The sequence below is a fragment of the Archocentrus centrarchus genome, unplaced genomic scaffold (assembly GCF_007364275.1).
Source record: "Archocentrus centrarchus isolate MPI-CPG fArcCen1 unplaced genomic scaffold, fArcCen1 scaffold_94_ctg1, whole genome shotgun sequence".
Taxonomy (NCBI): domain Eukaryota; kingdom Metazoa; phylum Chordata; class Actinopteri; order Cichliformes; family Cichlidae; genus Archocentrus; species Archocentrus centrarchus.
Window position 1 is genome coordinate 315835 of NW_022060303.1, and position 24401 is coordinate 340235.

The 24401-nt window shown below is 40.8% G+C and overlaps 1 long non-coding RNA gene across 1 annotated transcript; it reads left to right on the top strand.

Annotated features, from left to right (window-relative positions):
- The first annotated feature begins 3610 nt into the window (after positions 1–3610).
- LOC115778012 (uncharacterized) lies at positions 3611–18305 on the top strand. The gene is made up of 4 exons (XR_004019740.1): positions 3611–3636; positions 17571–17663; positions 17796–17841; positions 18258–18305. It is a non-coding gene; the product is annotated as an uncharacterized LOC115778012 (long non-coding RNA).
- Positions 18306–24401: the final 6096 nt, after the last annotated feature.

Below are 24401 nucleotides of genomic sequence, written 5' to 3' on the forward strand. Positions count from 1 at the left end.
ACCGGAAAATTGCAGTCTGCAAGCAGTTAGCTGCAACCAACCTTACTGAGAAGAGTACTTCCTCTAAGCTAACCTAACTTTTTATTTCACTGCTACTCCACAACCCTATTGGTTCAAAAAGGCATCACCAGCTGAGCTAATGCACATGATCCCACCCAATTGTCAGGTAACATCCCCCTTAACTTACCATCCCCACATAGCCACCAGCAAGGGCGTAACTTTGGGTCCAACATTGGGGGGATTAAGCTCTCTGCCTATTTATCTATTTATTTATTAAATCGTTTACTTTTCTAAAAGGATTCAGGAGATTTTGGGTTAATTAGAAATGTATTAGAAATACACTGTAATGCTTTTACTATGTATTTATTTAACTTTATTTGTATTTACTCTGCAACTTCAACAATTAAGAAAAGGCTTACATTTTTCACGTTTCTTCCAACAGTAACAAGTATCTTTCATGAACCTGTTTTGTTTTACTACCAATTTTGCAGCCCCTCATTCCACTTTTAAAGAAACTCTTTTAATTTGGCCTGCCAAATATAATAAATATAATATTTTACAGCAGTCTGTTCTCCACTGAGCATGTGAGAGTTTAATGCAATCTTTACTATTAAACACGTTCTTTAGAGACAAAGGTTTTAACTTGATGTGTTTAAAATATAACGAGTCTCATCCTGGACCTTTCTGGGACTCTCATCTTCAGTCCTGTTATCAGTACTAATATTAGTCATTACTAACTAAATACATAAAATGTTATGTGTGTGTTCACTTGAGCAAAACTATATACTTGTCTAATGAGTTTAGTTTATTACATATTACAGGTATTGTACTGTGCCGCATGTGTGCAAATAACCACTTTTATCTTTTTCTAATGGAGCTAAAATACCTGAACCGGTATTCATAGTGTGTCTGGTACACAGCGGCATAGTTATTAAATCATCAGCTAACAATACATTTACATTTACCTCATTTTTATTTTTCCGCTTTTTTACAAGGGGTTCTGTGCTCTTCATTTTTTCAAACTACACCCGCTGCCCAGCAGCTGCTTCCACAAGAAAGCTGCTGCTTGGTAGAGAAAGCGGGTTGGGTGATACCAAGTTTTTGTGGGGAGAGGGGGGGGGGGTTACATTACCAAATGATTAAACATGCTAGTAGTTTACCTAAAATTGATAATGAATAAAGAAAAATAACATGTTATTCATGTAAGATGTTTCTTGTAAATCGAAATGATGTGACTTTATTGGGGGGGGGGGGGGGGGGGGGTTATAGTGATTGGATCAGATTATTGGGGGGGGGTCATAACCCCCCTATCTCCCCCGCAAATTACGTGCATGGCCACCAGAGGTCTGCCCGAGGGGTATTTTGTCCTGCAAACATGGCTTCAGTGTAGTTATGATTATCACTGCATGAAAAGTGGGTTTTTCGACAGTTTCTTGCATGTAATATTGCCGCGCGCCTTGAGCTTTCGGGCTCTCAGCAGGAGGCTTTGGCCAGAACAATAAACTGTAGGGAAACTGCCGTGGACTCTCTGTGTCAGTGCTCCCTCAGCTCCCCCCCTCCTCAGGTCTAGGGCAGGCTCTCATATGTAAAGGAGGTTTCTGTGAGTCATACAAATGCAAATCAAGTACTCACCAGTGGTCTCCAGTACTCGCCAGTGGTCTACCCCTCCCAACAGTTGTAAGCAGCATATTTTTATTTTGAGATATATGTAATCAAATTTATATTATCATCTTTTAAGCCTATTTTCATTACAATGTGACTACACATAAATTATACAGCGAAACATTCAAACAAGACTAAACTCAGAAGAAATCATTCTATTTTATAAATTAGTATTATCTAGTTGGAAATATACTTTTGGATGTTTTCAGCTTTTGTCCCTTTTTCCAATAAGGCTGTGAGCTTCTGTCTTGTGAGCCTTTGTCATGGAGTTTTTTGTGAACCCTGAACTTTAGTGGACTCAGGGAGATAAACAAAGGCTATAACTTGATTTTGGTGACACCACAAGCATTATTTTCATTGAAAAGCATACTCAGTTTTCAGTCTAATTCACTGTAACAAAAAGTCTGTCACACCATCATCCTCTTCTGTGCAGTGGCTTCCCAGCTAGCACTGAACATTCAGACAACATCCCATGAACGCTGCCATAAACGTTCAGTGAATGTTCACATGCATTAATGACATTAAAGACTACCAAGGCAGATGTAATAAGAAAACATATAAAACATATAAACTTTTATTTTGCTATACATGGATGTACATAAGAGATATCAGCAAAACTTTAATGAGAAAAATGTAAAAAAAAAAAAAAAAACGGACAGTGGATGTGTGTCTTCCAGCTCATAGGGGGTCGTTTTGACTGTTGGGTTTTCTCTGTATTATTGTAGGGTCTTTACCCACAATACAAAGCACCTTGAGGCGACTTTTTGTTGTGATTTGGCGCTATATAAATAAAATTGAATTGAATTGAAATTAAATGAATTGAATTCCGTGTGGCAGCTTCCTCGCCTGTGATTGGACAATACAGATCACGTGCGGGATCACACTGAAGGTCTCGCAAGACCAGAGGAAATCAGTGTCGTTCTCTTCCGTTCAAACTGAATGGTGTTCTTTGTCTATGCTGCTTTCCTGGTACAACAATGGAGGACATCGTCTATATTTTCAACACCCCAGAAGCTCCTCGTGAAAGCGGGCCTCTCTACCGGCCAGCTTCAACCAGCCCCGCTGCAGACGAGAAGACACTTCTGGCTGCAATGAGTGGGTTATCTCCTCAGTTATTCAAGTTTTTTGTAGCGCAACTGAAAGACAAGATGGGCGAGTGTCCTGGCAGTGAAGGAGGTTGCCTTCTGGAACAGTGTCACCACTGACCTCATGTTGGATGAGGAGGATGGCGTCTCAGAGGGCATATCGGGCTGGATTAAGACCCCCAAGCTTCCCCAGCCAGGAGCTCAGTGACCTCTGCGCCAAACTGAAAGACAGACTAGAAGCTCACCCTAAATACAACGCCGTGCACCATAAATGTTTGTATGCTGAACCATGCTCTGAGAGAAAGCCACCACCACATGGCCCAGAAGTAGCAAAGCATTATATGTCATAATGTTTTTGTTTTCTTTATTTATATATATATATATATATATATATATATATATATATATATATATATATATATATATATATATATATATATATATTATATATATATATATATGGATTATATGATGTGTGTATGTGCATATTGCTTTGTAAATAAAAAAAAAAAAAGAAATTCAAACTTGTGCCTCACAATTTGTTTCGCTTAATTGAATTCCTTTAATTGAGGTTATTAGCATGGCATGAATACAACATAACATACAAGGTATAATCACAGAAATAATAATTAAAAATAATTTTTATTACTGGGTTATTATTTATTTGGGAGGGGCTTACCCAGGCCTGTCTTTATAAAGGCCAATTGGGGACAGATCTACCAGCCAATCACATGTGAGTGCTGAATTGTGATGGCATTTTTTTCATCCAATGACAGAGAAGCCACGTGGGTCTGTTGCCACTGCTTCGGCTTGCAGCGCTGCTATTCATATGTAAAGTAGTCAACGCCTGCCGGCTCCCCCGTATCTCTACCCCCCGCTGCTTCTGGTGGTACGTAAACGACCATATCCGTCTCAGGCGAACGAAAATGCGCATCCCCGTATGCTGACGAAAGCTGTCGTTTACTAGCGGCGCCCGCGTCAGTATACGGGGACGAATATGTTTCTTTTCGTGCAGTGTATTTTGCTTAAGATTGATTACATACTCACAGTAATGGCCTGGCAGAATCCCCACTTGAGTCCCCGTTCCATTCCTAGAAAAACAGGTGTAATTTCCTGCATACACTACAACAGAAGGTGGAATGTTAGCACGTTTCACTTTTGGATACAAATAATTCAGTGTTACAGGTACCGGGTTTTGGAGCATTGGTCTGTTTAAACAGTTTGACGGTGCAAAGCAGGCCCTCTGGATCATTTCTCAGGCTTAAACGATAAGGCGCTGTACCCAATGTGGGCCGTGCCTTAGCACACGCCACACAATCCGACTTGGCTGTGGTCTCAGCAGTATATTTCACCCACTTCAACCAAATGTTTCTATCATCATACCCGGTTTCTATGGCCAACTTGCTCTCATAAGTTACATTCATGAGATAAGTGACTGCTGGTGTGCCAATTTTTGATTTTTGGATCAAGTCACCCTCAAGTGCACTTGTGTTTAATGGTACAGCTGATTGTGACTTACATGCTATTTTTATTTCTAATATCCCCGTTGGGTCATAGTTTGTGACCCACACCCCTAATTCATACAACCCTGCATCAGTTAGTTGTGCTGTTTTTATGATGATGTAGATCGGATTGCAACTATTGGGCTCACAGCGTGAGGGATTGACACCATTAAACATTGAGATCCTGTCAACCAAAGGCCCTGGGTCTTGGTTATAACCCACAGCCATGTACCTCTTCATATTCCGATAACCCCAATCCTCCCCCTGTGTATTAGCCAACACGTACTCTCATTTTACACAACCCACGCCCTTGCTGTATTTACACAAATACTTAGGGGTCGTCTGGTAACCCTTTGGATAAGTCCCACAAGGTATGATTGTACACAGATCAAATAAGGCAGTCCCATTGTAACAGTCATAATTGTGGTGTCTCTTAACGAAAGCCTAAGTTTTTCGTTAATGATGTCACCAGGGTGCGCCCACTGCTCCTCTGTAGAGAGCGCGGGAGACACGTTTGCAGACGGACATTTGGCTTGAGGCGAACCTCTAATTTTCTTTCCTTATTCTTTGTATCATCACAGGTTGTATGAACACTGCTCGTTTTCATGTGTGGTAATGTAGCAGCCGTTCAACCGGGCTTTATAAGGTTGGTGAGGAATACATTTATTAAAGGACAACACTGTGGAATTCCCAGTAAATGTGGTTGTGCGCTTTTGGCTTCCTAATTGGGAAAATCAAAAACCTGTTTTATTTGTTATTATCTATCGTCCACCTGGTCCTTACTCAGAGTTTCTGTCTGATTTCTCAGACTTTGTATCTGATTTAGTGCTCATATCAGATAAAATAATTATAGTGGGTGATTTTAACATCCATGTAGATGCTGAGAATGACAGCCTCAACACTGCATTTAATCTATTGTTAGATTCAATTGGCTTCTCTCAAAATGTAAAGGAGCCCACCCACCACTTTAATCATACTCTGGATCTTGTCCTAACATATGGCATAGAAACTGAAGACTTAACAGTATTCCCTGAAAGCCCCCTCCTGTCTGATCATTTCTTAGTAACATTTACATTTACTTTAATGGATTACACAGCAGTGGGGAATAAGTTTAATTACAGTAGAAGTCTTTCTGAAAGTGCTGTAACTAAGTTTAAGGATCTAATTCCTTCATTGTTATGCTCTTCAGTGCCATGTGCCAACACAGTGCAGAGCAGCTACCTAAACTCTGCTCCCAGTGAGGTCGATTATCTCGTCAATAGTTTTACATCCTCACTGCATATAACTTTGGATACTGTGGCTCCTCTGAAAAGGAAAGCTTCAAATCAGAAGTGCCTGACTCCGTGGTATAATTCACAAACGCACAGCTTAAAGCAGATAACCCGAAAGCTGGAGAGGGAATGGCGTCTCACTATATTAGAAGATGCTCATTTAGCCTGGAAAAAGAGTTTGTTGCTCTATAAAAAAGCCCTCCGTAAAGCTAGGACATCTTACTATTCATCATTAATTGAAGAAAATAAGAACAACCCCAGGTTTCTTTTCAGCACTGTAGCCAGGCTGACAAAGAGTCAGAGCTCTGTAGAGCCGAGTATTCCTTTCACGTTAACTAGCAGTGACTTCATGGATTTCTTTACAAATAAAATTTTAGACATTAGAGAAAAAATTATTCATAACCATCTCAAAGATTATTCTTCATGTTCGGCTGCTTTCAGCACTGCTGGTATTTGTTTAGACTCTTTCACTCCAGTTGATCTTTCAGAGTTAACTTCAATAGTTACTTCCTCCAAACCAGCAACATGTTTGTTAGATCCCATTCCTACTAGACTGTTCAAAGAAGTCTTTCCAATTATTGATGCTTCAATCTTAAAATGATCAATCAGTCTTTATTAGTTGGCTATGTACCACAGACCTTCAAGGTGGCTGTAATTAAACCTCTGCTTAAAAAGCCATCACTTGACCCAGCTGTCTTAGCTAATTATAGGCCAATCTCCAACCTTCCTTTTCTCTCAAAGATTCTTGAAAGAGTAGTTGTAAAACAGCTAACTGATCATCTGCAGAGGAACGGTTTATTTGAAGAGTTTCAGTCAGGTTTCAGAATTCATCACAGTACAGAAACAGCATTAGTGAAGGTTACAAATGATCTTCTTAGAGCCTCTGACAGTGGACTCATCTCTGTTCTTGTCCTGTTGGACCTCAGTGCAGCTTTTGATACTGTTGACCATAACATTTTATTACAGAGATTAGAGCTTGCTATAGGTATTAAAGGTACTGCACTGCAGTGGTTTGAATCATATTTATCTCATAGACTCCAATTTGTTCATGTAAATGGGGAGTCTTCTTCACACACTAAGGTTAATTATGGAGTTCCACAGGGTTCTGTGCTAGGACCAATTTTATTTACATTATACATGCTTCCCTTAGGCAGTATTATTAGAAAGCACTGCATCAATTTTCATTGTTATGCAGATGATACTCAGCTTTATCTATCCATGAAGCCAGATGACACACATCAATTAGTTAAACTGCAGGAATGTCTTAAAGATATTAAGGCCTGGATGACCTCTAATTTCCTGCTTCTAAATTCAGATAAAACTGAAATTCTTGTACTTGGCCCCACAAATCTTAGAAACATGGTGTCTAACCAGATACTTACTCTGGATGGCATTACTTTGGCCTCCAGTAACACTGTGAGAAATCTTGGAGTCATTTTTGACCAGGATATGTCCTTCAATGCACATATTAAACAAATATCTAGGACCGCTTTTTTGCATTTGCGCAATATTTCTAAAATTAGAAACATCCTTTCTCAGAGTGATGCTGAAAAGCTCATTCATGCATTTATTACTTCTAGGCTGGATTATTGTAATTCATTATTATCAGGCTGTCCTAAAAGCTTCCTGAAAAGCCTTCAGCTGATCCAAAATGCTGCAGCTAGAGTACTGACAGGGACTAGAAAGAGAGAGCATATTTCTCCCATATTGGCTTCTCTTCATTGGCTCCCTGTTAAATCTAGAATAGAATTTTAAATTCTTCTCCTCACATACAAGGTCTTGAATAATCAGGCACCATCTTATCTCAAAGACCTCATAGTACCATATCACCCCAACAGAGCACATCGCTCTCAGACTGCTGGCTTACTTGTGGTTCCTAGGATACTTAAGAGTAGAATGGGAGGCAGAGCCTTCAGCTTTCAGGCGCCTCTTCTGTGGAACCAGCTTCCAGCTTGGATTCGGGAGACAGACACCCTCTCTATTTTTAAGATTAGGCTTAAAACTTTCCTTTATGATAAAGCTTATAGTTAAGGCTGGATCAGGTGACCCTGAACCATCCCATAGTTATGCTGCTATAGGCCTAGTCTGCTGGGGGGTTCACATAATGCACTGTTTCTCATTCACCTTATTTACTTTGTTTATACTCCACTCTGCATTTAATCATTAATTGATATTAATCTCTGGCTCTCTTCCACAGCATGTCTTTCTCTCCCCTCAGCCCAACCGGTCGCAGCAGATGACTGCCCCTCCCTGAGCCTGGTTCTGCTGGAGGTTTCTTCCTGTTAAAAGGGAGTTTTTCCTTTCCACTGTCGCCAAGTGCTTGCTCATAGGGGGTCGTTTTGACGGTTGGGTTTTCTCTGTATTATTGTAGGGTCTTTACCCACAATACAAAGCGCCTTGAGGCGACAGTTTGTTGTGATTTGGCGCTATATAAATAAAATTGAATTGAATTGAATTGAATAAGTACGCCCGCCGCCTCCTCTTCACCACCGAACGCAACCCAGACGTTACACCATCCTGACCCTCAACAAACTGTAGTTGTATTAGCTGAGATTTTACAACTACCACCAGTGATATGGTTAACAAAACTCCACCCCACCCCCCTGAGGCACTCCAATATGAATGCCACATGTTTAGTTCTGGAAGTCGTGCAGGGCCTCCAGTAATTTGGGTAGGCTGGAAAATTTAAGCTAAATTACCTGCCTGTTTAGAGCCTTCCCCTGTTTCTGCCAAATCGTCTCTAACCTCTCTCAATGAGCGAGAGGGCGGTGAAGTGGGTACACAAAGTGTTAGGTGGTGCCAAAGCACCCCTGCCTTCCCTTTTACCTGGACTGCGTGTGAGGTCACGTCTCTGACTTCAAACTGTCCGGTCTGGTTCTGACTGCTTCACCTGTTTTGAGAGAACTGCAGTCAAGTTAGTCAGTGCAGGCATGTAGTCATCATAGTTTACCTGCCAGACATCCAAGGAGGGCATGTGACCTCCCTCTCTTGGAGGCCCCGGCATAGGTCTTCCTGTTAGTAATTCATGTGGTGTTAAGTGAGTTTTTGTGTTGGGTGCAGATCTCATTGACATGAGTGCAATGTGGAGCGCATCTACCCAGGTGAGTTTCGTACCCCAGCACATTTTTGCTATTTTTCTCTTCAAGGTTTGGTTCACCCTTTCCACCAGGCCTTGTGATGCTGGATGATAGACTGACCCAAACTTGTGGGTGATTCCCAGTGCTCTCTCCACTTCAGCCAGCAGTTTATTGTTGAAGTGGGTCCCGTTATCTGACCTGATGCATCTGGGAACCCCATATCTGGGTATGAGTTCATTCTTCAGCCACTTAACCACTGTTTTGGCTGATTCATTCCTGCTCGGGATTGCGTCCACCCACTTTGTGAAATGATCCACCATCACAAGCAGGTACCGATATCCTCCTGTTATGTTGTCTGCCCCCATATCAGTAAAGTCAATGGTGATTTCCTGGAATGGTGCTTCAGGAACAGGAAAGGCTCCCATTGGGCATTTGTAGGGCTGTCTTGGATTGTATTCATTGCAAATGTCACAGTCAGTCACGTAGTTATCCACCAATGCAGTCATGTGTGGATGCCACCAACATTTTTCCATGTTGTACTGTGTTCTCTTCTTCCCTTCATGAGCTGGTCCATGTGCTTGCTTTCAATAGAAGGTGGCATAGCTTGCTTGGCGCCACTATTCTTCCATCATGTGACCTCCAGAGTCCATCTTTTTCACTTGCCCCCTTTCTTTTCCATTCACTGTGCTCGTAGGGGCCAGCCTCCTTTTGAATCAGTTTTAAATCATCCTCTGTTAGTGATGGGAGCTCCCCCATGGGCTGTAATACCATACGTCTGGCCACATAGCCTCCAGCCTCTTTTGCTGCTGTGTGCGCTGCGTCATTTCCAGCTGTAATCCTTGAACTTAGCTTCTGGTGTCCTTTGCATTTCATTACTGCCACCACTGTGGGCAGGCTCACAGCATGCACCAATTTTTCTAGGTGCTCCCTCTGTTTTATTGGTGTGTTTCCAGTTGTGAGGAAGTCCCTCCTTAGCCACTGTGGTCCATCCACGTGGACTGCTCCGTGGCTGTAGGCCGAGTCGGTGTATGTATATTCACTCGTTTTCCTTCTGCTAGCTCCAGGGCTCGTGTTAGAGCTATGATTTCTGCCAACTGAGATGAGGCTGGCTGCGGGATCACTCCATGATCTCTAGTGGTGTGCTCTCCAGTTCTCTGGTCTTGTTCCACCACTGCGAATGAGGCTACGTTCCCTCATCAGGAGGGAACGTACCACAGTGTGATGATTTTCTCTAAACACAAACGCTAAACTGGGAAAACCACTTTACCCTGCATGACATTAAAATGCTTACCTTTCCATGGAGATCTGGGTGACTATTTTGCAGATGTTGTTTAAGATTTGTCGTGTTTTTACCTGAGATAGTTGCACCACATGGTTTACACATCGTTTTGTTTGTCATGGTATCAAAGGACAAATGTGTCCATACATCGGCTGTTCTCTTTCTCCCTGCTGACATTGTTTACATAACTTAGTTCTATCGGAAGTAACGACAAATCACAGGCTAGATTGTCCTTCCCGGGTTTAGAGCAAATGTGCGCAACTGTGCGTTTGATTGGATATTCTCCTAACTTGTCCCACCCTGTCACGAAATTAAATAAGTTCTGATTGGATTCCGTCCCCTGCCAAGCATTTTCGTCTCATTTCATTTGTTGACAAAAGTGTCAATTAATTTTGTTATAATTTTTATCCTTTTAGGTAGTTTTAATTTAGTTATCGTCATGAAAAAAGGGTCGTTGACAAAAATTATGACGAAAATAGTTTGTCAACAAAATTAACACTGCTGAGCTGTTGTGTTTGTAGCCCCTCCTGATGAAAAAAGAGCCAGCTCTTAGTCAAAGTCAAAGTCAAAGTGAACTTTATTGTCAATCAAACCATGTAATAGTACATTACACAGAAGACTGAAATTTCGTTTATCCAAACCCCAAAATGTGCAGTATTAAAAACAAAAATGACACACAACTAAGCATAAAAACCAAAGCATAGACTAAATATAAAACACTATAAAACATAAAATGTAAATAAATAAATATCAACAGATCACACAAGACAGGCAGTGGGGATACAGTTTCTAGGTTAACACAGTGTACCAGAATGTAGTCAGGTTGAGGTATGTTACTCGAGTGCAGTGGTAATAGTACAGGTGTGCAATATGGCAAAGTGCAGAATAGCAGCATGAAGATAGATAAGTTTTAGTAAACTTGTTATGTTCTTGTACAAAAATTAAGTGGCAGTGGCACAGTGGGTAGGCGCTTGCCTTACAGCCAGAAGGTTGCAGGTTCGAGCCCCTGTCCCTGCGTTGTGTCCTTCGGCAAGACACTTAAACCACATTGCCTAATGGTAGCGCCAGTCTCTGGCTGCATGACCGCAGATGCTTGTCTCTGGATGAGTGATCTGGAACGATTATTTTGTTGTGTGCCTTGTGCGCACAATGACAGTGAGTTGAATCTAATCTAATGTGCATAAAAAGAGTATTTTTCAGACGTTGAGTCTGCCATTTACACAGTTTGCTGGTCATTTTATGCGTGTTTTCATGAGTGAGTTGAGCAGCCTAATGGCCTGTGGGAAAAAGCTATTACTGAGTCTGGTGGTCCTACAGCGCATACTGCTGTAGTGCTTGCCAGATGGTAGGAGGGTAAACAGCTCGTGTGAAGGGTGTGTGTGGTCTTTGATGATGTTGATGGCTCTTTTCTGGCAGCGGGATGAGTATAGGTCCTGGATGGAAGGTTGGGCTGATCTGGTTATCTTCTCTGCTGTTCTCACCACCCTCTGTACGGCCTTCTGGTCAGCAACAGAGCAGCTACCATACCAGACTGAGAGACTGCTGGTGAGGATGATCTCAATGGCACCCCTGTAGAAGGTGGTGAGTGCTGAAGGGGGAGAATGGCTCTCCTCATCCTGCATAAGAAGTGGAGGCATTGTTATGCTTTCTTAACAAGGGAGATGGTGTTGGTTGTCCATGTCAGTGAATTGCACCCCCAGGAACTTGGTGCTTTTCACTGATTCCACAGTACTGCCATTGATAGTGAGGGGTGTGTGTGGCTTGTGATTTTTCCTGAAGTCTACAATTATTTCCTTTGTTTTGTTGACATTGAGGTGTAGATTGTTAATACCACACCAGTTGATGAGTTGGTGGACCTCCTCTCTCTAGGTTGAGTCGTCATCGTTGCTGATGAGACCCACTACTGTTGTGTCATCTGCAAACTTGATGATGTGGTTCGAGTTTTGTCTGGCACAGCAGTCATGAGTCATCAGTGTGAACAGCAGAGGACTCAACACACATCCCTGGGGGACCCCAGTGTTCATGGTGGTGGTCTGTGAGTAGTTTTTGCCAACTCTTACTGTCTGTGGTCTGTTGGTAAGAAAGTTTGCTAGCCAGTTGCAAAGCGGGGTGCTGATGCCTATAGCACTGAGTTTGTTTACCAGGTCTTGTGGAATAACAGTGTTGAATGCGGAGCTGAAGTCAATGAATAGCATCCGCACGCAGCTGTTTCTGTTCTCCAGTTGAGTCAGGCTGAGGTGGAATGCTGTTGCTATGGCATCATCAGTGGAGCGCTTGGGACGGTATGCAAACTGGAGAACTACCAGAGAGGAAGTGTTTGAAATGTCTCACAGACCAAACAACTGCCCAAAGTTCACGGTCAAAGGTGGACCATTTCTTTTCAGAGGGAGTGAGTGTGTGGCTTGCATAAGCAATAACACACTCCTTATTGTCCTGCCTTTGTGCCAGCACTGAGCCAATTCCATTCTGTGAAGCATCCGTGTACAGTAAGAAAGGCTGTGTGAAGATGGGGTGTGCCACAATTGGTGGGTTAGTGTGAGCATATTTCAGTGACTGACAAGCATCCTCACATTCAATAGTCCAGTTGAATATTGCTCCTTTGTGTGTCAATGTGTGAAGTGGAGCAGCAATGATTGAAAAGTTTTTGACAAATCTACTCTAGTAGGAACATAGTCCAATGAATGATCTCACCTCCGTAGTTGTCCTGGGTGTAGGCCATCCACGAACCTTTTCAAGGTTCCTTGCATCAGGTTGGAGTCCTTGACTGGAGATCACATGTCCAAGGAAAGTTACTTGTGTTCGAGCAAGTTGGCACTTTCTAGCCTTCAGCTTAAGACCAGCTGAGCGAAATCGGCTGAAGACTTCTCCAAGACTCTGTAGGTGATCTGCAAAAGAGCGACTGAACACAAGAACGTCATCTAAGTAAATCAAGCATTCCTTCCTGTGAAGGCCATGGAGCACCAGCTCCACCAGTCTTTGGAAGGTTGGTGGGGCATTAGTCAAACCCATAGGCATGACCTTGACCTGGTAGAGAGCACTGCCAGTGTTGAATGCTGTTTTCTCCTTATCCTGTGGGTCAAGCTCAACCTGCCAATATCCACTAGATAAGTCCATTGTGCTGAACCAACAAGCACCTGACAGGCTGTCAAGAGCATCTGCCGGGCGTGGCAGGGGGTAGGAGTCTTTAATGGTGGCTGCATTTAGCTTCCTGTAATCAATACAGAATCTGTAGCTGCCATCTTTTTTCCTCACGAGAACGACAGGGGAAGACCAGGGGCTACAACTTTCCTCAATGATATCACGTGAAAGGAGCTGCTGAAGTTGCCTGTCTATTTCTGCTCTGATGTTAGGTGATGTCCTGTAGGCCCTTTGTTTAATGGGTGTAGTATCACCTGTCCTGATACTGTGTCTGACTATGTCTGTGCGTCCATAATCTTGGTTGTGAATGCTAAAAACATCACTATATGACAACAGTAAAGCCTTTAGCTGCTGACCTTGTTCATCTGAAAGTGCTGACTGACTGAGATCAACATCTGGTAATGACTGCTGAGGAGAGGGTTCTGTTGTGGTGTTAACTGCGACTACTGTACCTTCTACTATGCTATAGTTATCCTCACTGTCTTCGCCAAGTGGATGGAAATCACCAAGTCTAGTGTCACATGGAACTTGAAGGTCCGCATTAGTCGGATTCATTACTCTGACATAGGTCAATCCTGCTTGTACAGGTGCAAGCGTACTTGCTGCTTAAAGACCTTGAAAACTGGGTGGACCGGGCTCTAAGATACCTGTGTATTCAGCTTCAAAATCAGAAACACCAATAGTTGGCTGAACCTTGGCTGAAACAGTCATCTGTGACATAGCAGGAACTACTACTGGAGACAAGGTAACAGCACAGCAGCTCAGGGGAGCAGTCTCAGTAATGCACAAGAGGGGAACACTAGCACGATTCCCTACTTTGAAAATCTTTTCTCTCACGTCCAAATCTGCGTGATGAGAGACCATAAAGTCCCAGCCTAGGATCACTGGCTGTGTGATATTTCTGACCACTTGTGCTGTGTGACTAAATACCTCATTGCCTAATCTGATGGTGATAGGAAGTGTGCCTAGATTGTCCAAATATTCACCAGTTACTGACCTAGGGAAAGTTCAGAGCGTTGAATCACTTTTGTTCTCAGAGAGGGGATAGACATTCTAAAATCTTCACTAATGAGTGATATGTCTGACCCTGTGTCTAAATAGACTTTAGTGGCAATGTTCTCAATGACTGCAATCACATAGCGTGTGGGAGTTTTAGTAGCTGGTTGCAGCACCTGTTGAGGGGCCTCAGTATTGGTAGCAGCAGACACTTGGCCCTCAGCATCTCCTACCACTCTTTTCCCTGGTAGGAAGGGTCTTTATGAAAGCTCACGTGCTGCCTTCCTTCCCTGTGTTGTTGGTGTCTTTCTCTAACAAAGTGAGTTGAGTGTGAGTCACTCTTGGGGCCACCTGAATCATAAGGGGAAGGATGCCAGCGAGAGTTATTATGGGGTGGACACCTTGCATTGGTGTGATCAGGGGAGCAATGTCTATCTGGTCTGTACTGCTTGAAATGTTCCTGACTGTGGGAGGAATGGTAGTCACGTCGGTAAGGTGGAGAAGGCGGGGGACTAGGTGAATAATGTCTATCACGTTTGTCAGAAGGGTATCTAGGATAGGGACAGCCACTGTGTGATCTGATAGATCTGTGATAGCTGGGTGTGGCTGAGAAAAGACTACAGTCAGGAGAGACAGATGGAGAGCGACGATACCGTTCTCGGCCATGCTCACCTCTTTGTTCATCTGGGTGACCATATTTGTGGTTGGGGGCCCCAGTTTGGGAACCATGTCATCTGGAAGGGTAGTTATAAAGTTTTCCTAGCTTCCTGTGCATGCTCCTATTTACATGCAACTTCCAAAGCTTTTTCCAATGTAGCTCCACCATGCTCATGACATTTGGCTTGAAGCACTGGATCCAAACCAGCAACAAACCTTCTAAATCGTTCCATTGCAATAGCTGGCTCACCATAATCAGGGAATGCCTCTAGCACCAGCCTTGTAATTTCTGCAGCATACACCTCTAAAGGTTCTTTAGGCAAGCGCTGTCGAGCATTCCCAAAAGTCTGGAAGTGTAACAGGAATTCTTTCCTGCCAAAAACTTCATTTAGCTTAGCTGCACATTTCTCATAATCACGCTGCACATCCGGTGATAAAGAAAGCCAGTATGCCAGTGCGTCTCCACTTAGACGTGTGGGAAGTATGGTGGCGATATCTAACTGTTGTCCATCTGCACATGCTTTAACAGCAAGCTCCAATCTGGTTTTACATAACGAAAAAACTTTCTTTATCCTTACCATCACCATGGAAATATGGGGGAAGATCCACTCTGTAATGAACCACAGTCTTTGAGTCTCGCTGAGTATTGCTGCGCACGCTGTCATCATCAGGGAAGGGCTCGTTGTCCTCAACGTGGTCTGTTAATGACTGCAGCGACATGTCTTTAAATCGATAGCTTTGCATCTGTCATTTAATTAAGTGCATTTTAGGTCATGTTCTATGAACAGACCTTCTGATAACAATGTTTTTCAAATTACACAAGTTAATAACTTTGAAATGTCAGAAAATATTGCAAAGACAGCAAAAACCCAATAATACAAATGAACTAATCATGTGTTAGAACCAGTTTTATGCTAGTAAGATAGCTAATTAAATGCCTGCTTTTGCTTTGATGACTCACATTTGACTACTGAAATTTAATTATGGCACATCTGTAAAAATATTAGAAGCATGTTCTCGACATGTCTCAATCATTATGCAAGTGTCCTTTTTTCAATAAAAAATATGTCTTCAGTACAATGTTAAGATGCCTTTTTAATCATGTTTTCTTGTCATTAGGGCATTCTCCGAAATGAGGTTATTTCCAGACTTGTCTCCAAGTTAGAGTTGGCTCTTTCAAGAAGTCCACTTGACTTTGACTTCCTTGAATTCACATGTCGCCAAGAACTGTATCTGTGGGAAGCACTGTCAAGACATGTTACTGTTCACCTTGAAATGATACAGGCCTTAAGAGAGTTCCTCAGACTGGTGATGGACTGCATTGAAGATGATGAAGTTAGTAGTAGGACTCCTGAAACGTTAACAAGACAGATGGGGCGTCCCAGGTACAATATAGAGGAAGAGAGATTGTTGGAGTTTATGGATTGCATTGCAAAAATACTGGGAGTTTCAGCCAGCACCATTGGTAGAAGGATGTTTGGGAGTTTGGTTGGTCTGCAAGACAGAGCTACAGCAATGCTACGGATGTGGAGATTGATGAAATTGTGCAGCAGATAAAAAATGAAATGCCCACTGTGGGGTAGGGTTTAATATTTTTCCCGAAAATGACATGAATCAAATCCCGGGAAATGACGAGCCATTTCCCGGGAATCCCGGGAAAAAGTTTATTTATTTTTTTATTTTAATTAGGCCTTCTGTAGCCTGTGTCGGCCTTAACCTATTCTGATATTGTAGAGGTAGCTTTCCAGCTATGTCCTGTTATGCCCAGTAGGGGGTAACGTCGGCTTGATTAACGCAATAAAACCTACATCTCGACATTCGAGTGCTCGAGCTATGCGGTGTTGTATCGTTCCTCAACACTCCCTTAACAAATATAATTCGAATATTCCTCCATTGTACATGGAATTATACCAAGCTATTTTACAACTGCTGGTACAAAACAATACGGTTCATCTCCACAGCATTGATAAAGGCTCAGCCACGCTGTCGTGGCGACATCTGTTGTGCTATATCTCCACCAGTGGAACGCTGTAATAGTCATTGAAAAGTTAACTACCGTACTACACTATAATATGGCATAACACAGGGCCTTGAGTAATGCACTACGACTTGGTCATTGCCATTCTGGCAACAGCAAATTTATAACACGGTGTCTGAGGGTTAAAGTAGGATCGCTGTGAATCGTCTATTGAAAAACTGGCCAATCATTATAGCCTAAAAAATATACATTTTACTCAACTCCATTTTAAAAGCGAAATATGTTAAAGCAATCTATTTCATGATCATTTCTTCACCCATTAGGCCCGTATCCTAATTCATGATTGTTAGTAAGCGGCTGCAAACGAGGAAAAGAAACACTCGAAGTTAAACAGATATTTCTTTATTGTTCAGGGCAGGCATATTTTATAGGCTATATAATGCAATATAACAATATATAATAATATGAAATTATATAATACAAAATACCTTAGGGTAAACACATTGCCTACGATTTCAACAAATTAAAGAGGAAAAAAGTACAACTGTGTAATACCTCTATTAAAACGCTTGAGATGAAGGCTGAAGCCTTAAACGGAGGCTGAACGTGCCTGAAATGAAGAGTAATGCTTTTCGCATTAAACGAACCCTTCTCTCAATATTTCCTTAAATTTAACATTCTGAAGCTTTCTTTTCTTTCTGAAAGTCAAATCGACGCGCGCGACTTTTTTCCCGGTTTCCCGTCTAACGTTTCCCGGGAAACGGGAAATTGTTCTGATCGCATTTCCCGGGAATCCCGGATCCCGGGATTAAACCCTACTGTGGGGTATTGGCTTGTCAAAGGGAGGCTTAAGTCCATGGGGATCCACTTGAAGTGGAAAAGAGTTATTAATGCATCGAGTGGACTCATTGGGAATTCTTTCCAGACTGATTGGATTAGGTTGCATTGTGCGCAGAACATACTCTGTCAGAGGGCCCCTGTCACTCTGGTATGTGGACACAAACCAAAAGCTGATCAGGTCAGTACAACTGCGCATATTGTTCACAAAATGTTATGATGCAAACTCTGGTAGTGCTCCAAGTGTAATTACTTTGCAATGGCAATTAACAAATAAAAGACTGATATGTGCATTTTTATTTTAAATTAACAGGTACAACATTGTACTTTTCGGTGCAGTAGATGGCTACTCCAGGAAGGTAAGATTTCATTTTTCCAGGTCCTTTCATGAGTTGTCATTCTGTGGTAGTGAATTTGATATACACATATACAGGATATACAATTACTAAACCAAAAATTGCTTATAGATGTTTGACAAATAAAACAGTAAATGCATAAGAACATTTGACAACACGATTTTGCAGTAAAATGTATTGTGTTCACGTGGGAGGAAAAGCTTTTGTTTTGGTTTTTATTCTGAATTTTCACCCTAACATTTCCTGTTAGGGTGAGAATTTATTTTAATGTGCCTCCTTATTAAGAAGGCTCATCAAAGTGATGCTTTTCAGAATCTGGCCAATTCTATAGTGTTCTCTGAAAGTGGATTATATATCATTTAAAACAAAAATCAAGTTTACGTTTACAGTAATATCAAAGATTTCTTTCCATAAAACAGGTGATGTGTTTGGAGGCTGCAACAAATAATCATGCATCAACAGTATTGGCTGCCTTCAAAAAAGCAACTGAGAGGCACGGCATACCCTCAAGGTAAGTATTTCCAATTTGCAATATTGAGACATAAATTTGATGGATAATTTCAGTAATATATGAACAACTAAAGCAATTGTTCAGCTGGACAAGCAGTTTTTGTACTTCTGACTCTCTTAGTCTCTGTCTGTTCCATAAATTACCTGTTAGAATATAAAGTGTTTCAAGCATAATATTCATAAACACAATCACGTGTGTTCTTGTGATATGTAGTCATAGAAGTATGACTACATATTTATACATGTCTAATAAATGTAGAAGTAAAACTGGGCAGCACGGTGGCGCGGTGGTTAGCACTGCAGCCTCACAGTTAGAATACCATCTAGAAGGCCTCTCTCTCTCGCTGTGTGGAGTTTGCATGTTCTCCCTGTGTCTGCTTGGGTTTACTCGTTAACTTACTGGGGTTAGGTTAATTGGCCACTCTAAATTGCTCATAGGTGTGAATGTGAGTGTGAAAGGTTGTTTGTGTCTCTGTGTTACCTCTGCGACAGGCTGGCGACCTGTACAGGGTGTACCCTGCTTCTCTCCCTGTGCCAGCTGGGATTGGCTCCAGCTCCCCTGTGACCCTTAATAGGATAAGCGGAAGAGGATGGATGGATGGATGAAGAAGTAAAAGTACACCACTACTAATTGAATGATTTCAAATCAACTCAGTCCCAGAGGTATCACTTCACCTATTGAAGTGATTGGTATTTTGTAAATGTGTGACCATTTAGTCAAGGCTAAATGTTTTGACAGTGGCAAGACTGTCAAAGCTGATTCATTCCGACTTCGTTGATTCATTTGCCAACAAATGTCTTTGAAATTATGACATACTCTTAACAGATCCACACTGTCATAGAACCATGTGAAAAATAATCTCAATTAACATGAAATTTTCAAAGTGTATGAAACACAAAATATGTTCTATAACTTTTGGCCATGAATGTAGAAACCCAGACAGGCCTTGACAGAATGTAGACATCTTATTTTTTGGTCTGTGTGTTCACTACAGAGTTAGAGGGGATCAGGGAGTGGAGAATGTCCAAATAGCCCAATACATGTTCACTGTCCGTGGAACTGATCGAGGAAGCTTTATGTCTGGAAAAAGTGTTCACAATCAAAGGTAAAATACTTTTCATCAAGTTATTATGTCAATTTGGTTGTTTTCTTCCACCTACATTTTATCAATTTACCGAAGTTATCAACCTCACAACTGAAATGTTGAAAGAATAAGAGTTTGTTTATATAAATAGGATTGAACGTTTGTGGAGGGATGTCAGGGCCTGTGTGACTTCATACTACTACAACACACTACATGACCTAGAGAATGCTCACCTTCTTGATGTTTCTTCCAGAGGTATGTTATTTGGGGCTGACAGTAAGTATTGACCCCCTTCAGATTGGTCCATGTCTATATGATTATTTAAAAAAAAATATATATATATGGAGCACTTTGAAAATTAAAGATTGGTTTGCTATTACTCTAAAGAACTTAGACAACACTTCAGAAGTTTAAAGAATTAATGTAAAAACACCAGCGAAAGAAACTACCATATGGAAGGCATTAAACTATTTGCATACTATTGTTTTCAAAGCTCACCTTACTGCAGTAACCTCTTTGTAACTGTCTTTTACAGAAGATCTTTTTGCTGTCCACATGACATTCCTACCCAAGCTGAAGGCAGACCTAGAAGCCTTTGTGCAAGGTTGGAACAATCACCCACTCCAAACAGAAGGGAATCGAACCCCTGAGCAGCTTTGGCATTTAGGAATGACACTTCATCCTGTCAATCTGCCAGAGAATATTGAGGTGATTATCTTCAACCCTGTTCATAACACTGCATTGAGAAGTTATTCAAATCCCATAGGTTGTTTTTATGGGCTAAAGATTTTCAAGAAGACCTGATTACATTATGTGCTCTTAAGTGTGGAATGATGACAAATGAATGTTATTTCAATCTGTTATGTTCAACTTACAGGATGTTCAAGAGCCGAACCTTGACTGGGATGTTGCTGCTGAATATGGAGAGATTGTGGACGGTGTGATTGTGGTCCCTGAATTTGAGAGTCCTTTGAATGAACAGCAACTAGCAACACTTCAGTTGCTGATTGATGAAAATGTTGGAAAAACAGAAACTATGAACCTTTACCTCCTATGTCGCAAGTACTTGGCGACTGCTTTGTCAGATCTTTGACTGGTTAAAATTTTGGACTGGCTTTGTTTTGGTGTCAAGAATGTAGGATTAAATTATGCCAAGTATGTAATTCAAAGATTTTTCAATTTTATGTTTCTGATTTGAGTAACAGTTGAAGGAGCAAGTGTGGATAAAGAATCAACTGGCTTGTGCTGTGTTCTTCAGTTGACAGTTACATATTAAAATTATCTGTAACATCACTAGAGTGATATATTCCTGTATTACCTCTGGTAGGTGGATGCATCCCAAATCTCACAGTATTATAATTGTTGAACCGTTAAGTCACTTTATTTTACAGTTTATATTGTGCTTGGTATAATTTTTGTCTTCCATGAACTGGCTTTGGTTGGAGTAAGTGCTCTGTCAAGTAGCACAGTGAAAACGAACAGCTCCCTCAGCGTAGTTTTAAGGTGCTGTTGGTTTTGATGCCAATTACCCTTTTCTGTCTAATATACCTGTTACTGTTGAGATTTTAGGGCATTTTCAGTGAGGCAATTATAGTTTTAGTAACACTGGAACAGCATGGGATCAAATTAAAAATTAGAGATTAGTTGTAATATGTGATTTCAAAAGTAGAGCTGGCAAGAAGTTCTTAAATTACTATAGTTCATTGTCACTTTTGTGTTATGAAAACCTGTAATGCTTTTAAGAGGTTCTGTATTAGGTTCTTTGCAATTAAAGTAATTGAACTGTGGGCTATTCTAACAGTTTATTTTAATGGTACTTCACTTTACATGGAAAACACAATTTACAGAAAAAGTGATGCAGTAAAGTGGGGGGAAAAAATGGTCCCACTGCCCAAAATGTAGGCCATAACTATAAATTCCACTTCAAATAATGTACTTTGTAAATAATTTTTTTTGTTTAAGATGAACCTCTCTTTTCCATATTCAGTATTTCATTTTTAATTATCATGTTCTGTTAGGACATGATCACCAGCTGGCTTGTGAATGCATCTTATTAATGTAATTTTGAGGCCTAAGCACTGGTGGTGGGAGGTGGAGTACACTCTGGACAGGTCACCAGTATGTCACCAAAATATATTTAATACAAATTCTAATTATTATTCCAGCACTGACAAAATGCTTTCAATTTAATTCATGCACTGCTCTATTATCTGGGATTTACATGCATGTTTAACTAGGTTTTTACCTGAAAATACATTAAAAGTAGCAAATAAAGGTTGGCAAGCATAATAAGATAAATACTGAACTAACAAAGTACACCCAAATATGTGTTTTTGTCACTTTCCAAGAAGCTTTCTTCTATTAACACTAACACCATATTTGGAGATTACTGAAGATCACAAGGTATTCTGATCATCACTTCATATCAAAGTGCAAGGCTTTGCCACAGAATTATTTCTGGTATGAGAGATTCTATGTGAAAAAAATAGCTGAAATCATGACAATAAAATAAACACTTTATTAGGTAAGTGCAAAACAATGAATATAAAACAATATACAATTTATAGTTTAAATCCAGAGCTTAACAGTCAGTTTTACTGGGTTTGTTCTGGAACTCAAAGACAATTTGACTTTATTGTAAATTTAGGAGACACAAAAGCATTCAAAAAAACAACAAACCATTTAAGGCACTTCCATCTTGACTTTTCAGAACTGGAGGCTACATTTTGAGACAATGAGTTGCTAAATTCTTGTTGGCACTCTAGATAGATTTAATCAGCCGGTAATCTTTTGAAACTGAGCATAAACATAACAGGTTTAACAGGAACATAAACTTAAACCTCTGCTGCAAAGTTTAACTTTTGTAATGCGTATAAAATTGATAAAATCTTAATGCCTGCTGAACTCATAACCCAGATTGCCTCAGTGAGGTTAATTTCAAAATCATTATAGGAGGTCAGGTGGCGTGTAGGGAATGTAATGGCAACTGCACAAGCATTGACTATTGGGTAACAAATAGAATGACTTCCATAGTGCGAGTCACAGTCATGTTCAAAATTAACTCTTATTTTGAATGACTGTCCCTCTGATTCAATCAGTGGAATGTGGGCTTGTCCAGTTACCCACTGGAGGAAGCTTCGGACAGATGGACGTTTCCCTCCAGGGACAACAGCAGCAGCAGCAGGAATTTCAGGGCTTCCCTCAGTGTGGGTGTCTCCTTCTGAAATGCACATGTACAAAGAAGTCTTATTCACAATATCTGCTGGCACAAAATCTATGACCATAGAAATAAAGTTATGACAAGTACAAACAATTACTCAATTAATGATTACTTTGATAAAAACACAGTGGAAAAAATATAATTATAAGATATAGAGTACAGGTGTTAGAAGTTATGAAACAACTGCGCTATGGAGGACTGTTACCTTCGTCTTCCAACTTCTGTAGGAAATCCTGAAGAAAATTGATGACTCGCATCTCTTGCTGTCGTCTCATTGAGCCTTCCTCACTGAAGTCTGGTGACAGTGCGAACATGATGAAGTCTGCATCCACCTGTAAAAGAAATACATGCTTTAAATATTTCTAAATGGTTTACAATAAATATAACAATACCCCAGCCACTGATGCGTTAATGTTTGCACAATGCTGATGCTGTTGTTTTTGAGGTCTACTGTATATTTTCAGAATGTGGGGTTCCATAGTTCACAAAAAAAAGATGCCATAAGCATTTTTAGTATTTATAAACAGTGTACACGCCTTTTACAACTTTACTTACATCTTTTAAATGTCCAGGGACAAAGAGCTCCTCAAACATCTGGTGGTGGTGTGCCAACGCCTTATCCAAACCATAGAACTTCAGTCCCTTGCGTAGTTGGATGAGTACTGGGATCAGCCGCACCACTGCATGCAAGGTGATGGCACTAAAAGACACAAAGGAAGTAATAATTGAATTTATTCTGCATGAAGGCAGTTATGGCAAAAATTTTATGACCACTATTTTACAATAAATATACATACTCTATGATTGCTTTTTTCCTGTCAAAGTTTATTGGTCCTGTATATCCACATGCCACAATTGGGTCTGATAATTCCATCATCCTGTCTTTGTCAGCATGTTCTACCTGAAAATAGAAACACATTATCAGTAACAAATATTTCTACAAACTTAAAATCACGACATGTAAAAAGTATGCATCAGCAGAAATGTTTGAGTACCTCTTTGATCAAGCTTTTCATTTCCATATCAGTCACTTCACTGGACATGATGTCGTTCTTCATCTCTCCGTGGCACAGAAAATGGTAGCACCATTTTGACAGGAAGATTGGAGCAGGACCCCCCTGTACCAAACTTGTGGCAAAAATCTCTCCACAAATTCTTAAGACAGACAGATGCCAACAGTTTATACAAAATGGTGTTAGACCATTTTCTTTTTGGTATTTTACATTAATTGTACACATTTTTTCCAAACAACTGTATTTACATACTTGAAATTATTCTCCTGGTAGTCACAAATACTGTACTTAGGGTTTTTGCCTTGTTGGCCATCTCCTTCAAAGAAACGTCTCTCAGTTCCTCGTATCATTTCTGTGTTAAAAAAAAAAAAGTTTCTGTTCAAAGGAGTATATTAGCCAAATACGCAATAATGTTAAATTTCCAAGTAAACATTAGTGTAAGCACAGGAATGGAGTAAGTACCAGTAAGGAACTTGCCTTGGTCAATTCCATGTTCTCCAATGAAAGAGACCCGGAGAAGATTCTCGGGGGAAGCCTGTTTTTGCCTGTCCCACTGTTTAAGGCCCCTGTGAAACAGGTCTTCCCTTGTCACACTGATGTTAAATGTTTGGGATGTGTCCACTTTCAGGATTTCTAAAGAGCTACACAAACACATTAAAACAATACTATTTTACAGTATTACAATTCAGCTCACCATCATCAAATCCCCATACAAGCTTTTCCACAGCTTACCTC